The following is a 20,250-nucleotide window of genomic DNA, read 5'->3' on the forward strand; positions in this document are numbered from 1 at the left end:
TCCAGACAACTGCAGAAACATAATCTTGCAGTCTCCATAGCCCACAAAAATTCAACAATCTTGATACCTACCTCCACATCAACAGAAAACTGAAGTTCTTATCTGTAATATAAATAAAACCAATAATGGAACTTAAAAAAAAAATCACAATTTAAACTAGACTCGTTGTTTATACTAATAAGGTATATACAAAATTAGAATTTATCAAGTCATAATTTTAAAACAATTGACTCCCATTTTACAAGTCAAAATACTAGCGACGAACCCTCTCTACTAATTTAATTCTAATTAATCAATGTGATTATAATACATAAAAATATTCAGTTTAAATATCAAGTCTCACAATTCAAAGATTATGCGTGGTTCCCACGTAAAACTATCTTCTTCAAAAATCTTATGTATACATACCTCTAGGACTTTTGAAGATGAAAAACAAATTGTAAACAATCCCAGGACTGCTGATTTTTTTCAAAATAAGAAAGGGTTGGAGGCAGGATTAACTTTGATAGGAAAATCTACATAACTTCTAGGCTTGAAAAGATATACATGAGGGGCTGAGAGATGGCTCAAAGGTTAAGGGGACTGCTTGCTCTTTTAAAAGATCCTGATTCAATTCCCAGCACCCACATAGCTGCTCTGTTTGCACACTGTTTGTGTGTAACTAGTCCCAGGGAATTCAACCCTACGCCCTCTTCTGGCCTCCTGCACTAGGCACACACATGGTGCACAAACACGTGAGGAAAACCTTCATTTACATAAAAAAGACACAAGCTAGTCCTTCTACGCTAAACCTGCACATTTCTTTAAAAAACACGGTGCATTAAGAAGCACTAACAGAAGTCAGTCTTATCCTTGCTGTCCAAGATCACCTAAATTCCTTACACCGAACCTAAGGTTTCAAAACATAATTTTCCTGTATTTATGTTTCTTTAGAAAGTGCCGAAGCTGTCTCGCTCCACTCCCATCAGCAGAACTTTGGTTTCATCCCTTTGAGACACCAAAACTCGAAAGTTCCAGAGAGTTCTGCATTGTCTTTCCGTATCTCTCTCTTTTTTTTCAAGGCTAGCATAAGACAGGACCACATCTCCGATTTCAACGCGCTTCGTTTGGGCACCCTTTTTTTTTTTACTCCAAAAGTCAGAACCGGTATTGGAAAGACGTTCTCACGTCAGCAACAGGTAGGAGAACGGAAAGCAGTTTGGTTTCCTCTTTCCCTGACCATGCACCACACGATCAGCTCCCGCGGCCCGGAGAAGAGGAATGGTCTGCACACACTCATCCTCGCGGACCGACCAGCTACTGGCGAATCGGGGAGAGTCCGCCCCACCGGGCTCGGCCCCCACAGCCTCGGCCCCAGGGAGACCCTTTCCCTTAGGACAGTGCAACACTCCAGCTCCGGGAAACGCTGAAGACGCTGGCGCCCTTCACCAAGGCCCCAGCGGAGCTCGCCTCCGTCACACTACCCCGAACCCACCGGGGCAACGACTCACCCGGTCCCTCACGACAGGGAGAGCCCTAGGCGATGGAGGACGACCGCTCCCTGGACCTCAGGACAGCTCTCCGGCTCCCGAGACCTTCCTCCTTCAGCCGACCGCGGCGATTACCACGGTTCCTCCCGCGTCCCGGCCGCAGCACTGCTGCCTCTGCTGCCCGGCTCCCCGGTGAAACTTTCCCAGGTTCCTCAGAGAGAAGCTGCCGCCTGCACTCTCCGGACCGAGAGACAGCCGTCAGCGACCCGGATGGAGCGGGAGGGGAAGGGCTGGTGGCGAGCAGGGCGGAGAACACGAGGGGTGGAGAGAGCCGAGGGAGAGGCTGGCGACAAGGGAGAGGGGCGGTGGTTTCGCGGGGGGAGGGGGAGGGGGAGGGGCTGGCCGGAAGTGAACCGCGGGACATGCGCGACCCCGCCCACTTCCCCATTCGCGCGCGCCTGCGCGGGAGGCTTCCCAGGGTCCTTCGGACCCAGGAGCCTGCGCAGTGTCCCAGTTCCCGGCTCTAAAACACTAATGTAACCTTTAGGGTTAGAAGCTGTCAAATATATTTTCTTTTTTTTTTTTAATTTTTTTATTTTATTATTACTTTTTAACAATGCTTCGGCGTTGGCAAGGGCTACTTAGTGAAAATTTCATTTTGGACTGTCTTTCTTCTTGTTGGATCTAGTCTTTTCATAATTTTATTCCACCTTTCCTAATTTTGGTTTGAAGTAGCAGATGAAACCATCACAAACACGGTTAGAATAGCCAGTGGCTCATTTTAAACCCTTAAACTCACCTGGACCTAATTTGAGCATGTGAGATATATCGGAGCAATGGCTTAGCCTATTCTTACTAAATATCAACGTCCTTGCTTCAGGTTCCGGAACAGTGTTGGTTCACATTTTCAGCTAACTCCTTGGAAGACATGAGGTTAAATTACCCAGCCTATTTCACTCGGAGAAAAACAAAGCTTACGGTTACACTTTCTGCTTCATGAAAACGAAATTCAGATTTCACAGGCCAATTTTAACATCATCTTGATACTAAAATCTGTCTGTTGTGTCTCAAATTAGAGGACAATTTGTTGGGGCAAGAAAAAAAAATATTTGCTCGGTAAGACGCCAAGACCAAGAGCGTGGAGTAGCTTGCTGACATTTTAACCTTTTAAACACAGGTTCCATGCCTTCTTTATCCTTAGGAGGAAACCGGGTAGCTATCAATCTATGAGTCTGTGTCAATCTTGAAGAAGGCACAGGGGGTTGGGGGTAGTCCCATGCAAAACAACTGTGCTGCTAGCTTAAGAGGGGGCTGCACAAGTGAATGAGGCACGAGACCTTTCCAGCAGAGGATATGTATAAATAAAATTACAGCCTCATTTAAAAACAAGAGACCTTAAAAGAATGCAGTTTTAAAACTGTATAGTTATTTTTACATAGCGTTATGGTTTTACTAGGTGCTTTAGCACACTAAGAACGGCACCAAAGTTAAGGTTGGCTGTCTTTTAAACTTGTGGATCCTCCCTCTAGAGTAGTTGAGATTGCAGGCATAGGCCATAGCACCTGGCTAATACCATATGAGAACCTGGTATTTTGGCATGAACCAATTCCACAGTAGGTTGGGTTGGTTGGTTGTTTTTATTGAAAAATATATTTCAGATTAGGTGATGATTACAGATTGGTATATGTAAATTAATTTCCTGGACTACAACAAATTACCCCCAAATAAAGTGTCTTAAGACAATAGAAATTTGTTGTATCACATTCTAGCTGTTGGAGGGTGTCTGAAAGTCAGCCTTGGGTTGATTCCCTTTGGTTTCAAGGGAAGAATGTTTTTCCATGTTTCATTCCTGGTTTCCGGTGATTGCTACAGGTCCTGATTCTACCTTACACTTGTTGTTTTTCCTGGATGTCCATATTCAAGTTTCCCTTTCTCTAAGGACGCCAGCAACTGGATCAGGGCCCATGTTAATGCATTATGAACCCATTGTCTTAAAGCAATTGTATCTACAAAGATCTTTCCCAAGAAGATCACACAGGGTCCCTAAGTTAAGGTTGCAGACTACCCCAGCATATTAGAGAAGTATTGAGAGGCCAAATCTTTTTTAAGTCCAGACTCCATTTTAGAGAACCTGACCTAAGTTTGAACTCAGGTAAACTAACAGACTAGTACCTAACATCAGTTTCCAAGTTGCCCCCCAGCAAAACCCGAGCCTAGCTTCAGTTTCTAGGCTAATCCCCAACAGACCAGCCTCTCCAGGTTATTCCCCCAACAAACCTGCACCCCCAGGTTACAAGCCCACCCCCTGCCTAACGACCAACAATGAAGAAGGGGGACAGAAATTAAGTTTATGATATGACTGCCAGCTCCCGCCATTTATGTTAAAGACCACAGTAGCTTTCCAAGTAGATGCTTGTACACGTACTGCCTTCTTGCTACTTACTATAAACCCTTGCCCCATAGACATTCGGGGCTCCACCACCACCACCACCCCACCACCACCAAAACTGTCCTGTGTGATGGTGGTGTGTTAGAGGGGCCCAAGCTAGCTGGAATAGAATAAAGGCCCTGCTTTGTGTTACATCAGATTGGCTCCTGTCTGGTTTTTGGGGGGGTTCAACTCTTCCCCGGCACTACAGTATAAAATGGTAAAATATTTAAGAAAGCATAGTTTCAGCATTGGAGTGTGTGAGCACTCATAAATTTTCTCGTCTCATTGCTTAATTTTTTTCATATTGTGCTTTTTTTTTTTTTTTTGAGACAAGATCTCATTTTTCTGTCAGGACCACCATCAAACAGAAGTACATTGCAAGCCATAATAAAGGAGACAACTGAAAATCCTTTATATAGGATGGGTAGTGAAAGTCTCCATGGAGGAGTTGCCTTTAAAAATGAAAACTAAAGGGGCCAGAGAGGCGCATAGTTAAGAACACTGGCTGCTCTTGCCGAGGGCTTGTGTTCAGTTCCCGGTACCCACATGGTGGCTCGCAAGCACCTATAACTCCAGTTGTAGGGTATCTGATGTCTTCTTTGACTTCCTCGAACATGAGGTGCAGGCAAAACAAACCCATAAAATAATTCAGAGAAAAAAAAAGGGAAAATGAAGGAATGGGAAAGACTTATGAGGTAGAAGCAATAGAATAAGAAATTCGCTGTTATCCTCAGCTACACTCAATAGTGTACATGAGTCTCACAAGCTTGTACACGAGTCTCACTGGTATGGCTGAGTCTCACTGGTGTACATTAGTCTCAAGCATACATGAATCTCACAAGCCTACATGACTCTTAGGTAGAGATCCAATCCCTAGGAAGAAATGAGAAATCCAAAATGGTCTTCTAACCTTGAATGAAGCCACTGAGGTAGGAAAGAACTTGGTGTTTCTGAGGAACTGAAAGAAGGTTGTAGATCAAGCACAGTAGCAGTAGATGTGTTTGGAAGCAGGTAGAAGGTATAATTCAGACAGTCAAGTAGGGCATGAACACAAAATTCATGCTGAGGTAGGAGAGGAGTCTAGCAACCTATGGTCTAGGGGAAAAGGACTGTCTGGTGTGGAACAGATCAGAATTGCTGAGGTCGTGAGAGGTGAAGAAGGTTTAAGTCCTCATACTTTGCAGTGATCCAAATTAATAGTGGTGGAGGCGAAAACAGCAGGAACAGATAATGCATTTTGATAAAAAAAAAAAAATCTTGATTAAGATTTATGTATGTATGTGAGTACACTGTCACTGTCATCAGACACACCAGAAGAGGGCATCAGATCCCATTACAGATGGTTGTGAGCCACCATGTGGTTGCTGGGAATCAAACCCAGGTCCCCTCTGGAAGAACAGTCCATGCTCTTAACCGCTGAACCATCTCTCCAGCCCCAGTCTTGATGTTTTTATATTGTTTCAAAAACTACCAAAATACCACAAATGGGGCATCTTAAGTAACAGAATTATTCAATAGCATAAGTTACATAATTTAGGGTTGGGTTATAGCTAGGGGCACAGTGCTTGCTTAGCGGGTGCAAGTGCAAGAATCTGGGTTTCATCCCCATTACCACAAAAGAAAAAACCACCACCTAAGTAATTTATTATCCCAGTTTTGAAAGCTGGAAGTCCATGATGAAGGTGTAGGCAGTTTGCTTTTGTTTGTTTGTTTGTTTTTGTTGTTTTGTTTTTCTAGGGATGAAAAAACAAACAAACCAAAACAGAAAAAAAAAACCTCCTTCTTGGCTTGCAAAGAGCCACCTACCTCCTTGCTCTGAGGTCACCTGTCTGTTTTTTTTTTTTAATTTGTCTCCAGATCCTTTCTTTGTTCTTGTAAAGCCTTGAATCATAATGGGTTAGGTCATTTCCCTGTGACTTACTTTAATTACCTCCTGGAAGAACCTGTAGACACTCCCAGCACTGTGAGTGAAAACACTTCTTTTTCTTTCCTTTCTTTTTTTTTTTTTTTTTTTAAAGATTTATCGATATGTTCCATGTGAGTACACTGTCACTCTCCCCAGACACCCCAGAAAAAAGCATCAGATCCTATTATAGATGGTGTGAGCCACCATGTGGCCAGTGGGATCTGAACTCAGGACCCCCCCTCCCCCTCCCTCCCCCTCCCTCCCTCCCTTCCCCTTCCCTCCTTTCCCTCCCTCAAGAGCAATCAGTGCTCTTAGCCATTGAGCCTTCCAGCCAGTGAGCGATTTCAGATGAATTTGTAAGCAGAGTAATCTGTGACTTACAGTAAATGCTCCTTTTGTTTTGTTTTAAGTGACTTTTATTTTATGTATATAGGTGTTTTGCCTACAAGTAAGTTTACCTTGAGGGTGTGTGGTGTCTATAGAGACCAGATATGGTGTCTGATCCCTTTAAGATTGAGTAATGGATGTGAGCCACCACGTGGGTGCTGAGAACTAAACTGAGGTCCTCTGCATGAGCAGCCCAGCCCCTTGTTACATTTTTCTGAGACAGTGTCCCTGACACTGTTCTATTGCTGAGATACCATGAAGAAGTCAACTTTTACACTTGATCTTAGCCAAAAGGCTGAGGAGCGATAAGAAGTCAACTTTTAAAGGAGAAAACATTTAACAGTGACCTTGTGTACAGTCTCAGAGATTAGCCCATCATCATTGTGGAGGGAAGCATGGTGGCCTGCAGACAGATGTGGTGACTGAGAAGGAGCTCAGAGTTCTTCTTGACCCATAGTCTGCACTGGGAGAGCAGGAATGAAGAGAAACTGAGCCTGGGGTGGCTCACCTGCAGTGATACACTTTCTCCAACCAAGCCATACCTCCTAATTCTTTGCAAATTGAGCCACTCCCAGGTGATCAAGCATTCAACTCTGAGCCTTGGGGCCATTCTTAGTCACAATCTTTAACCCTATAACCCTAGCTGTCCTGAAACACACTAGGTCGTCCTCTTCCTGCATTGGACCTGGCTCAACCTCCAAGTGTTGGCATTACGGTGCTAGGAGTCATGCCCCGCCCATTATAGTATTTCTTTCTTTTGAATCATTATTAAAAAGCCTTTTGAGCTGAGAATGAAGTGCAGTTGGTAGAGTGCCTGCCTAGCATCTATAATTGAAATATGGTGCCGTATGCAGATATACCTAGGACTTGGGAAATGGAGGCAGGGGAATCAGTTCAAGGTTGTCTTTGGCTAGCTATGGTGTTCAGGGTTAGCCTGAGTTACATAAGAACATACCTCAAAAAATTCATTAGTTGTAATGGCAGGGGATGGCGGGAATGGTACTATTCTCAAAAAAAAAAAAAGAAAGAAAGAAAAAGAAAGAAAGAAAGAAAGAAAAAGAAAAGCAAAAAGAAAAATAAAGAAACAACTCCTGGCACATTAAAAGTAATATTATTGATGATATTCTTATGAAATACTCCACTAAATCAACAACATAAAAAATTATACATGTGAGTATTTATTGCAAGCACCTTCTCCACTTTCCCCATTACAATTAGCCCAGCCTCCACTGTCAGTCCAAATTTACTTTCTGACTTTTCTTCTCACGGTCTCTGTGTGAAACGGCAGTGATCTTTACATCCTGAAAGCCAGAACCGTCTCAAAAACGGTCTCTTTTAATAACTATGTGACTCTCTGTTTCCCATTAGCTAATTGCAGAAATTCAGCATACAGTCAAGCAGACTTAACTCAAAAGAATGGCGTGTGGTGTGGCCCTCCATCAGTGTGGGGGGTGTCCATGCACCTGAGATTGGTCATCGCTCCAGCTGAGACTACACATCCTTATCAGAAGATGCTCTCGAATTGCCTTGTTGGTTTTGTTGTTGTTGTTTTACTTTATTTTGTTGGTTTTATTTTTTTCGCAACAGTTAAAAAACAAAGACTTAACTGCATGATAAACTATTGTTTTAACATCGTTCTATCTCATGACAATCACAACATGGACGTTCTGTGAGTTCTTATTAATGGACATCACCAAAGTACTACAAGTGTGGGAGATGGGGTAGGTATGAGATGGCCCAGTGGTTAAAGGTGTTCAGACCTCTACACACTCATGGCATATGGCATGTATGCATACACACACACACACACACACACACACACCACTAATACAGATACTTGATTGGACTTGGGGGTGGGAGTTGGAGAAGGAGTCCAAGACAGGGTTTCTCTATATGCCTTGAACTTGCTCTGAAGACCAGGTTGGCCTCAAACCAGACCAGGAGATCTGCCTGCCTCTGCCTCTCTAGTGCTAGGCTTAATGACATGCGCCACCAACACTGAGCCCTGGTTATTTTTTTTTAAATGCCTACTGATAATTGTTTTTGTTATTGTCATTGTTGATGGTGGTGGACAGCCTTTCTGTTTTGCTTCATTTAATGTTTTAAAATTTTTTGAGACAAGGTCTTGTATAGCCCAGGCTGGACTCAAACTTGCTATGTAGCTCCAATCTTGACTCTCCTGCTATATAGAGCCTCCTGGCATGCTGGAACTGCAAGCTTGTACCTGCAGATCCAGGTCAGCCTCCTTTGGAAAAGTAAAAAGTAAAAAACAAAAAACAAAAAAAAAAATGGTTGTCCACATGCATAGTGGCATGTGCTTTTAATCCTGGTATTTGGGAGACAGAGGAAGGAGAAAGGGGGGGAGGGGAGGAGGAGGAAAAAAAGGAAGAAGGGAAGGCAGACAGACAGGTTAAATCACTGACATTCTTTCAAGCTTTAAAACATGTTTATTTAGTGTTGGGAGTGGTGGGGTGGTAGGGAGGTACGTGAGTGTGTGTAGAAATCGGAGGACGACTTTCAGAAATTGGTTCCTTCTTTGGTGTGGGACCTGGGGATTGAACTCTGGTCTTCAGACTACTCACCAGGCAGTGTCTTTCCCCACTGGGCATGCCAGCATTGGTATTTTTATAAGCAGATATTTATTGGCATTTGGAAACCGTACTCTTACAGACACAGCATAGGAACTGATAGCTAAGGGATTGAGCAATAGCGACCAGAAGAACTCAGTGTTCTAGGAGATAAATTATAGTTGTCCCCTTCACTTTGTCTAATACAGGTTAACCATACTGAAATAACAAAAATGTTAGACCAAGAAAAATGCTATGCTGTCCACATTGCTTGTAAAATCTATATACATATTAAATCAAAGGAAATGTATTCTGTAAACAAGGGGTTTTGGGGTTTGGGATTTAGCTCAGTGGTAGAGCGCTTGCCTAGGAAGCGCAAGGCCCTGGGTTCGGTCCCCAGCTCTGAAAAAAAAAAAAAAGAAAAAGAAAAAACAAACAAACAAAACAAAACAAAACAACAACAACAACAAAAAAGGGGGTTTTATGAAGCAAATCAGAATGCTGTGTGTTCCTCCACCACAACAAACCAGTTGTATCTGTTGAACTTTGGAGGGGCAGGATATCATCATGGAGTCTTGGCTGGCCTGGAACTATCTGGGTAGATCCAAATCACAGAGATCTGCCTGCCTCTGCCTCTAGAGAGTACTGGGATTTAAGGCATATACCACCATGCTCAGCCCTGGGTTCCGTCTGTAACAGGAAGCTTTGCTCAGCAGGCTAAACTCTAAAGAGGGGTTTCAAATTGCTCCCACTTACAACTTTTGACAGCATTGGTAACAAAATGAAAACCCCACAGAACAATAAATGTTATTTTGTTTGTTTGTTATAGTGTTGAAATACTGTTTGGTGCTATCACTTTGTGTGGTAGGAGGGATTCAAAAGATCCCACACAGGTCCTCTGCATGCTCCACAAGTGTTCTGCTACTGACCAGTATCCACAGAACTCCCTCCATAGCCTAGGCTGCTTGGACTCTTCGAGCCACGTCCTCTCATGTGCTGAGAGCCTAGGCCACCACATCCAGTGAACTTGGATCTCTTTAGCCACGTATCCTCAAGATTGACGGAATCTACATTGTTACAGTCAGAAGCTTGGTGACTAATTGATTGTCTATCTTCCTAAGTCTATTTATTTATTGTATGTGGAGTTGTGTGGCTGCGTACACATGCCCACAACATGCATGTGGAGGTCCAAGGACACATTTGGGAAGTTGATTCTCTCCCTCTACAGAGTGGATTCTGAGGGCCAAACTTGGGTCATCAGGCACGGCAGCAAACACCTTTATCTCAACGGCCCAACCCATTTATTACTTAAAAAAGAAGAAACAAGTTCTTAGGAATCTTTGTTAAGCCTATGAAAATGTTTTGATGCAACATCTCTAGCGGCAAAGACAAGACCTCAGAGAAGACCGTGAACAACAATCAGTACGTTTTGTGTTTGTCATCTAAGCAGTGCTTCCTGTTTGGATTGCAACCTTTCTATGGGAGGGGTGGGGGCGGGGACAGTGATGGCGGCTACAACTCAGTTAGTACCTAGTACTATAACCACATCCATTACTGACAAACTGAGTAAACAAATCCCTTCATTATCTAGAATCCGAGTCTAAGCCGGAATTTGTTAGATACGTAGCCTTCGGTCTTACGTATTGAAATATCTATGTGCCTTCTGAGGAACCGGGTTTCTCTTACTGACACCCGACGTAGTGGAAGTATGATAAATATCCTGGTACCAAGACTTCACCAGTAAACCCCGGTCCGCTTCATTCCTCTGTGTGCTTCAGTGACTCAGGGCAGTCTAGTAAACATATTAGACAAGCATGACTTAGAAACCTGGCTACTGGCAGAAATAGCTAAAATCCAGTGTGAAAAGTTTGCTTTAGTCTCTTGGATGCAGGATTAAATTCAGAGTAAATGTAATTTTGAAAGGGTTTTTCACATTTTTCTTTTTCACTCTCTTTCTTTCTTTCTTTCTTTTTCAATGCTGGGATTGAACCCAGGGCTTTGTGTTTGCTAACAAACCCCCCGGGGGAGGGGGGAATATATATATACACAAAATTTCAGTGTAATAGCTCAGTTCCACAGTGGGGGAGGAGAAGGGAGACAAGTTGGAAACAAACAAATGAAGCTCATAGGAGAAAATAGCTCCTCTGAGGGGAGCCGCATGCTTTGATACTCATGGCAGCCGCATGAGGAAGCAGCCTAAAATTAGCAGGATGGGCAAGCCCAGGAGGGGAAGCCAGGCAGCCTTCTCCGCCCTCAACAAGTGAGGAGTTCCCAGAGGAACCCCCTTTAGCCTCTAAAGCCTCTGCTGGTGACAGGTAAGGTCCCCACTAGGGTTAAAGCAACCTCCTCCCTCTCTGTCGTCTTCCTCCCTCCCTTCTCCCCTCCCTCCCTCCCCACAAACCCCTCTCCCCTCCCTCCATCCCCGTCCCCCTCCCCCCACATGCCGGTCCATTCTTCTTTCTGTTGTGATTTTTTTGTTTTGTTTTGTTTTTGAGACAGGGTCTCACTTGTAGTCCAGGCTGACCTCAAGTTTACCATCTAGTTGTCTCAGCCTCCTGGTTCGTAGGATTACAGATGTGGGCTAGCATATTCAGAGAGAAGAGAGAGGAAAGGAGAGGTGGGGGTGGGGGTGGGAAGATTTCTTAGGAGGACATCCAGAGACCTGAAAGGTTTGCTTTTACCAATGGATGGTGCTTTCAATGATCTAGTTATTAAGAGATCCACACTAGAAATCTCATATCCATTCTTAATCCATATCTCCATCCAAACCGCCCACTTCCACACTACTGAATTGGGGCTCTCTAGCATGTGCCTTCTTCAAGTGCTAAAATGCCTGAGAAAATCTGTGCAGCATGTGGAAGATGCCACTGATGAGAGAGGGATAAGGAAATGCAGAGCCAGAAGGATTCAACGTGACGTAGACAAGACCAGTGGAGGCAACAGGGAACCTTCTCCATGGCTGAAATACAGAACAGTTGAGCTGACTGAGAACCGATGACAGACTCCTTTTTTAGAGAGTTAGAATTTTATCTGAGGTATTTCATAAAGAATTAGGCATTGATATCTACTGTAATTGATAGCTGCAGCACTTGAGAGATGGGCATAGAAGGAACAAGAGTTCAAGTCAGCTTTGGCTACACAGCAAGTTTGAAATCAGTCTGGACTCTCTGAGAGAGACTCTGTCAATGAATGAATGAATGAATGCATGATTAGATTTGCAAACCATTCTCAGTCAAGATAGTAACCTATCATTCTCCATTGGCAGGTTGGTTTTGAGACAGGGTCTTATTCTGTGGCTCAGATAGGCCTCAGACTCTTGACTTTTCTGCCTCACCCTCCCAAGCCCTGAGAATATATATGTCCATCTTACCTAGCTTCCACTGTCCTTACTACAGATGTGGTGATGTGATGAAGCTCTAGCCCATCGATCCATAGCTTTCTGTGCCTTTCTGGAATCTATTTTCATATGTCTTTTTTCTTTTTTAAAAGCTACAAATTTTCATTGATGCTAGAACTTTCCAGAGGTAGTGAAAAAGGATCTTCCCAGGCTTAATATGAAGGGATTGTACAAAGGAACAAAGGAATAACAGAATTCAGAATTAAAACAATAACTTTAATGGACTATAATACACATACAATACAATCACATATTCACAGTATTCATTTCTGTGAGTTTGAAAATATTTACAGGATTGTGCAAATTACAACCACTATTAAACAGTTTTAGGACATCACACACACACACACACACACACACACACACACACACACACACACACAGAGCCCTCTCTCCCTCCACCATCTTTGGGTCCAGAGCCCCAAGGAACCACTGACTTAATATTTACTTCTGTAGATTTGTCTATTCTGGGCTTTTCATATAAGTGGAATCCTGATTAGTAGTAGTAGTAGTAGTAATAGTAGTAGTAGTAGTAGTAGTAGTGTGTTTCTTTTTAAGATACTTAAGTGTGGAGCAAGAGAAAAGTAACTTCCTCCATTGAAGTATTGGCCATTGATTTCACTATTACCTCTAGTGTCCACTGGCAGTGAACACCCATAGCCTTTAAGATTGTTCACTTGTGAAGGCAGCACAGGGTTGAGTGTTTCTCAACGATGACTTTTAGGATTTTTACTTTTTTATACATATGGGTGTTTTGCCAGCATGTATATTTGTACATCACAGTTTTATATTGCCTGAAGAAGAGAGTACCAAATTCCTCAGGCCGGAGTTACAGTTATGATTGTTAGCTGCCTTGTGGTTGCTGAGAATCAAACCCAGGTCCTCTGGAAGAGCAGTCAGTGCTCTTAACTCCTGAGCCACCTTCAAGTCCCAATGATGATTTGTATTTGATGAGAGTCTGAAGGAAGATCTGATTTAATGACACATATCTGTTTAGGATATCATTGGAGGTATAGGTATAGTTTCTCGGGTTACACATTCTGTTTGTCTATTTCTCAAGACAAGGTTTCTCTGTGTAGCTCTGGCTGACCTGGAACTCACTCTGTAGACTAGGCTGGCCTAGAACTCCAAGATCTGCCTGCCTCTGCCTCCAGAGTGCTGGGATTAAAGGTGTGGGCCACCACACACAGCTTGGTTATACATTCTGTAAGTGAATCATGAAGAGGGTAGTGTGTCTGGGCTGTATGCTAAGTATTAGCATCTTACTCACTATTTCTTTCCTTCTACTTTCAACGTTAGACATCTAATCATAACATTAAACCCACAAAGCAGATTAGAAGACAGCCTCAACAGAGCAGAGTGCTTTAAACAGACGAATCAGTAAGTATGTGCTTATAAAAGTGGGAAAGGGGGATACAGTTGTATCCACATAAAGCACATAAGCTATGACAGTGTTTCATAAAAGCTGTGGAAGTGGTTTCAGGTTCTGGACCAGGAAGCATCAATCGTAAAGTCAAGTTCGAACTAACATCAAGTGGCATCTGGGGTCCTCAATTATCTGCAGGTCTAGACTGGGAATAGTAATACCGGTGTGTATGTGTGTGTGTGGGGGGTGTAGACATGTCTCCAAGGGTAAGAGTGCTTACTGTAACAAATGAAGCCATGAGTTGGATCCTAGCACTCATGTAAAAGGCATAGAGTAGATGTTATAATTAGTTGTTTAACACTGAAAGTACAAGGAAAGAATATTTACACACACAGGGTGGGGATGTGGCAAGAATATAGGACTAGGTAAAATGCCATGTCCATTGCTTATACAGTTCAATTATTTTTTTTTAATTTTTTTATTTATTTGAGTACACACTAACTGTCTTCAGACACACCAGAAGAGGGCATCGGATCCCGTTACAGATGGTTGTGAGCCACCATGTGGTTGCTGGGAATTGAACTCAGGTCCTCTGGAAGAGCAGTCAGTGCTCTTAACCTCTGAGCTATGTCTCCAGCCCCCTACAGTTCAATTCTTTATGGCAAGGTCGCCATGACACACTTGCCTTGGAGATGTTTGTTTCCTGCTAAATATGACGTACTGAATTACAGGACTGAGTTCTAGGGAAGTCCACTTGGTTGACTGTCGTAGACCTTGTAGCTTGTAATTATCTTGACAAAACTGACAGGTTCCACTGTCTGGCCTTCAGCCTTCCAAGCTCAGACTCATAAACATTGTTTTTACCCCCAAAATTCTCAAAGTAGCCCCCACCCCCGCCACCCTCATTCCTGAGGATCGAACCTGGGCCTTCTGCCTGGGTACTCCACCAGCCACAATTCCAAGTTGTTCGTTTACACTTCCTATTTGTTTGTTTTCAGAGACAGCATCTCACTGTGTAGCCCTGGCTGGCCTGAACTCACTATGGAGACAAGGCTAGTCTTGAGTTCACAGAGATCCTCCTGACTCTGCCTTCTGAATGCTAGAATAAAGGCAAATGCCACATACCCCCAATCTGTTGATTTGTAGAGACAAAAAGGCTCTAAGTAAATCTTATGGCATGGTGTGTTTGTTTGTTTGTTTGTTTGCCAACTTGTTTGTTTCCCCCATAAAGAAACTCAAAGCATCGCTTCTCCTTTTGGCTAAGATCAAGTGCTAACCCAAAGCCAAGAGCGCAGCTAGGCAGGGAAAACCAAGTAGCTGATCCACAGCCTACAGTGCCAGGCTGTTGATTTTGGGCTCCCATCTCCACTGTTTGGAGCGGCAGAGTGAGCAGTGCTGACCATTTCTCTCTTTGCCCTTTGCATCTCTCATCCCCATCACTTCCTGGGATTTAGCTGCACAGAGCACAGGATATCTGCACTTATTAACTGAATGGATATAGATCCGGTCAACCAGCTACAGCCAGATGACAAGTTTTCCTCCTTGTGTCCTTGAGACGCTGGGGAAGGGGCTAGGAAGCATTTTTGTTTGTTTTAACTATTTTTACTCTATGAAAACCCTACACCCACATGAGAAGTATTTACTAATAAATAATATGAAAATTTATTTATGATAGGATCTCACTGTATAGCTTAGACTGGTCTTGAATTCAAAAATCATTCTGTCTCAGTCCAGCAGGTTTTGAGATTATAGACAGTTGCCATCACTCCTGACTTTAGAAGCTTTTAAAAGTACAGCTTAGGTGTTGAGGAGATGGCTTGGTAAAATGCTTGCTGCATAGGCACAAAGACCTGAGTTCTGATTCAAGGCAACTATCTAAAAAGCCAGGCCTGACATAGTACCTTGTGTATGCTGTGTGTGTAGGGTGGGGCAGCGGCAGGCCCTGAGGCTTGCTCCCAGCCAGTCAGATGATCAGAGAGCTGCAGGTTCAGTGAGAGAATAAGGTGAACAGTAATAAGGAAAAACACCCTACGCTGGCTTCTGGCATGACCCCTGAATACATGCCTTCACACACACACACACACACACACACACACACACACACACACACACAAATACACACACATTCAGAGAGAGAGAGAGAGAGAGAGAGAGAGAGAGAGAGAGAGAGAGAGAGAGAAAGAGAGAGAGAGAGGGCAGCAGAGACACTGGGTTTCTCTGTTCCTCTGTGTAACTGCCCTGGCTGCCCTAGATCTCATTGAATCGTGGGATTAAAAAGGTGTACCACCACTGCCTGGCTATTTTTGTTTATTATTGTGTGTGTCCATTCATGTGTGGGTACATGCCTACTGTGGTACACTATGGAGGTCAGAGGACAATTTTCAGAGTCAGTTTTTGCCTTCCACCACTATGAAGCAGGTTCTCTCTGTTTCATTTTTCTTGTTTCTGTTTTATTAGTTTATTAGTTTTATTAGTGGTATGTGTGTACATGTGTGTGCATGTAAGTGTACACCCCCACACACATGTAAAGATCAGAGGACAGCTCTCAGGAATCAGTCAGTGTTCTTCCACTTTGCAATTGTTGTTTCTGGTCTGAATATTTACTACAGGCTAACTGGCTCATGAGCTTCCAGATGGTTCCGTCTCCACCTCCCGCTTTGCTGTAGGAGCGCTGGGGTTTCAGGTTTGCGGCAGCACATTTGGCCTTTTTAAGTGGACTTTGGCAATTGAGGATTAAACCAGGAGGTCAGGCTTGCACTACAAGTGTTTACCTGCGGTGCCACCTTGCTGGCCTCTTAATAGACTTTTGTTTGTTTTGCTTTCGGAGACAGGGTTTCTCTGGGTAGCCCTGGCTATACTAGAACTAGCTCTGTAGACCAGGCTGACCTTTAAACTCAGAGATCCACCTGCCTCTGCCTCCTGAGTCCTGGAGTTAAAGGTGTGAGTCCTCCGCCCCATGCCACCCAAGCAGCTCTAGTTATGGTCTTAGAACACTACTGTGGTGTATTTAACATCTCTCCCCGTTGACTGCCATTGTCTTTGGGAGCATTTATCTGGTAGATCTATGTCGATGTATCTTGTTCCATCGGAGCCATTAATATGCATTAACTTAGTCTTTTGAACAATTCAGGACCATGAAAAAATTAAGATAGTCTCTTCACTTTCCAAGGTTTCTCCCCTATAAATCATTTAAATTGAAGAATAGTTTTGTGAGTCTGTGTTGACGGCTACACTTAGACATACATCCTTTATTTAGATTAAATGAGGGAAAAAAAGATACTAATACTGTCAATTATTACGTTTTTGTCATAAAACACATACCATAGACTGATGTCCCTGCTCTGACGTTTGTCACCACTCTATTTGGCTACACAGGTCTTGTTTGATACCTGACCTGACAGATCAAATTATAATTTAAAGACTTTAGCTATGTTTAGCCCCTTGGCAGTGGTTCAGTTGACAATCCAGAATTCAGAAACAGATGTTTCCAGAGCACAGTAACGAGATAGAAACATTTTCCTGTTTATCTTCAGTGTGAGTCCGAACTTGGTTGATCAGGATTGGTTTAAGTCACCTGATTCACATCTTGCATGGACAGCTCCCCCTCCCCATGTTGCAGAAGTTCATCACTCTTGGCACTAATTGGCATTCTTGTTGTCAGCCTCAGAAAAGCTGCCAAGGCCCGAGTCAGACTGGAAACCCGAAACTGCAGCAGGGCCTGAGTCATCAGTCTTAGGCGGCCCATTCAGCCGTTGGCTTTTCTTTAAATTTATGGCTCAGTACAAGTACAGGAACTTCACCACCTGTGACTTTACACCGCAGACCAGATAATGGATCTCTCACTTTTTTTTTTTTCTGTTTCTTACTTTAACAATTTTAATAATAGAGTCTTGCAGTAAAGTCATGGCTAGCCCAGAACTCACATTGTGGTCCAAAGCACCTCAGAACTTACGGTGATTCTCTCGCCTCTGCTTCCAGAGTACTGGGATTACAGATACACAGTGCTAACAAACACCGGGCTTAAGATACATTTTTGCAATAAGAGTGGTGATTAACATGTGCCACTCTCTGCCCACTCCCGATACTTCTGCCGCTCGCCTGTGCCCGGGAAGCTGCCCCTACTTGGGGGTCATGATGGGCAGCAAGATGGCTTCCACCACCAGGGTCGTGCAGGAAGTGAAGCCACATGCTCCATTAACAAAGTTCCCTAACAGAAAAGACAAACCTAAACTCAGTGAGTGCCTCAGAAGCTTTGAGATCTGCTGCGCTACCCTCCCACTCCTCTGTAATTTCACAGCATTGTAAAGGAAATATGTCCCCAGTTTTATTGATGCAACAGGGGCCACCAGACACTGCAGAAATAATAAAATCATTACCTCAGAAAGACAGGAGGAAACCTATGTCTCAAGAGGAAATGGAATTTATCCAGCATGGGGGTCCAGAGTGATCGTCATTGTGGCTGCTGCTTGTCACCAGGCAGAAGGATTAGCTTTACAATAAAGGACTTCCACAATGTCAAATGAAAAGTCATATTTTAGACAACTTTAATAACTATTCTGTAAGCAGAATGAAGTATAGAAACTCCAGGTGGTCACTTGAATCTTCTACTTTATGTATCTTGGTCACTTCCCCCACAAGCTGACCTGTACACTTATAAAAGTCTACATTTTTAAATGTTAGCCTGTTAACTTACTCTTGGTTATGAAGTGTTACCAGTGATGAGCTATTAAAAGCACATAGTATGTAAAAAAAAAAAAAAAAAAGGGCATGTTCACTGGCAAGGAGCCAGGCATTGATGGAAGAGTATTAATATTTTCACATTAAGAATTCCTTATGTATGTAGTTCCCACAGTTTCTCCTTTAAAGTTTATTTGTTTACTTTTTTTGCCTATTTGTTTACCTAGGGTCTCAAGGTGTTGCCCAAACTGGTCTCAAATTCTGGATTCAAATAATCTTCCCACCTTAGCCTCCAGAATGCTGGCACTTTAGGGGTACCTCACTGTACTTGGCTTCCCATTTTTTAGAAACGAATAAACGGAAGCATAAAGAGATTCAACAAGGGGCTGGGGATTTAGCTCAGTGGTAGAGCGCTTACCTAGGAAGCGCAAGGTCCTGGGTTCGGTCCCCAGCTCCGAAAAAAAGAAAAAAAAAAAAAAAGAGATTCAACAACTTGCTAGAAGTTTCTCAGACAGTAAGTGATAGAATTAGAATCTGACTCTAAATACAATTATGTTTTGCCCATTATAGCATGTATTTGATTTCTTCTTTTGTATCTTCCTATGTACCTCAGACCTTTGTGGGATGCACAGCTGTGTAGGTGCGAGCTCACGTGCATGCCTGTGGAGGCCAGTGGACAACCTCAGGCGGTGTTCCTTAAGCACTGTCCACCTTACTTTTGAGACAGGTTTCTCACCCTGACCTGGAACTTGCCAAGTAGACTATGCTGACCAGGGGGTTCCGGGAATTGGCTTGTTTCTGCCCCGCCCAGTGCTGAGATCACAAGCTCACATTATCATGCTCAGCTTTAAAAAAAAAAAAAATGGTTTCTAAGCTGAACATGGTGGCTCACACCTTTAATACCAGCACTCAGGAGGCAGAAGCAGGCAGATCTCTGTGAGTTTGAGACCAGCTTGGTCTACATAGTGAGTTCCAGGACAGCTAGCACTACACAGTAAAAACCTGTCTCAAAAAGTAAAACAAAAAATCTGACTTTGTATTTTATGAGATGGGACTTCCTCATAGTAGCTAAGTTTATAGCTGGTCTTTGCTACTTTGTGGGTTCTTCTTTTTCCCACCTCTTATCCCCCTGGTTTCACCCCTATCACTAGATAGGAAAGAAAGAAGGATAGAGGGAGAGAGAAAGGCCCTTGAATCTAATTTCTCTTTTCTTGTTTCTTCTTCGAGTATGACCACTAACAAACCACAACCCATCCCTCCTATAGGGCACTAGCATTTATATACCCTCTGAAAAGTTCCCAGAATTCCAAAGGTTACACAATTGCAGAAACTATCTGCAGCTGACAAAACCACACCTCTGCTAGAGCACGAGGCAAATCACAATCAGCTGCTGAGGACGGTCCATAGCAGACTCCCATCCCTACACCTGGGATTAAATGAAAGCACATTCTAGTATTTCTGTATCTTTTAAAGAAACCAAAATTCCAGAATTCTCACTACACCAGGGAATACAGTTTTACCAGGATAAATGACCTTTAAAGTACAGTTTATGAAACAATTCAATTTATATTTCGATGGATAAAATAAACCAGTCTTATTCTCAACAATTCTTATCACTCTGTAAAATAATGTTTATAGCAATTATTATCTAGAGGTATAAAATAATCTTCAAGGGTTTCTTTCAGCTGCATGTTCTGCTCAGTGTTGTTCCTGATGTGAGTTTTACTGCTGGTGTGTCCTCACACACAAAATAATCACAATAAAGACCAGCCTTGGGGACAATACTGTTCTGTTACTTTTGTTTTTATTTAGTTGTTCATAGGATGGACCTTACCATATTGTCCAGGCTGCTTTGCAATCCTGGCTCCAACATTCCTCCTACCTCAGACTTCCAAATAGCTAGGGCTACAAAAGTTTGAGCCATGGCAGCTGCTTGTTTTGACTGGCCTTGTGACTGAAAATAAAAAGATGAAATGCTAGCCCAGGGTTGGTGGCACCCGTCTTTAATCCCAGAACTTGGGAGAAAGAGGCAGGTGGATCTCTGAGCTTC

At 43.2% G+C, this 20,250-nt stretch overlaps 1 protein-coding gene and 1 pseudogene across 2 annotated transcripts in view; one reads left to right on the forward strand and one right to left on the reverse strand.

The window, feature by feature from the left end:
* Herc4 (HECT and RLD domain containing E3 ubiquitin protein ligase 4) overlaps positions 1 to 1,598 on the reverse strand; it is a 72,125-nt gene extending 70,527 nt beyond the window's left edge. The window contains exons 1-2 of one of the 2 annotated variants that reach the window (XM_032889161.1): positions 1,491 to 1,598; positions 72 to 102 (exon numbers count right to left, since the gene is read on the reverse strand). The gene's annotated coding sequence lies outside the window, so the exon portion shown is untranslated. The remainder of the gene's footprint in view (positions 1 to 71; positions 103 to 1,490) is intronic. The other variant, XM_032889162.1, reaches the window with a different exon arrangement.
* A 16,016-nt stretch (positions 1,599 to 17,614) lies between these two features.
* LOC116887393 lies at positions 17,615 to 18,049 on the forward strand (annotated as a pseudogene).
* The last annotated feature ends 2,201 nt before the right edge of the window (positions 18,050 to 20,250 follow it).

Source organism: Rattus rattus, chromosome 18 (assembly GCF_011064425.1).
Source record: "Rattus rattus isolate New Zealand chromosome 18, Rrattus_CSIRO_v1, whole genome shotgun sequence".
NCBI lineage: Eukaryota > Metazoa > Chordata > Mammalia > Rodentia > Muridae > Rattus > Rattus rattus.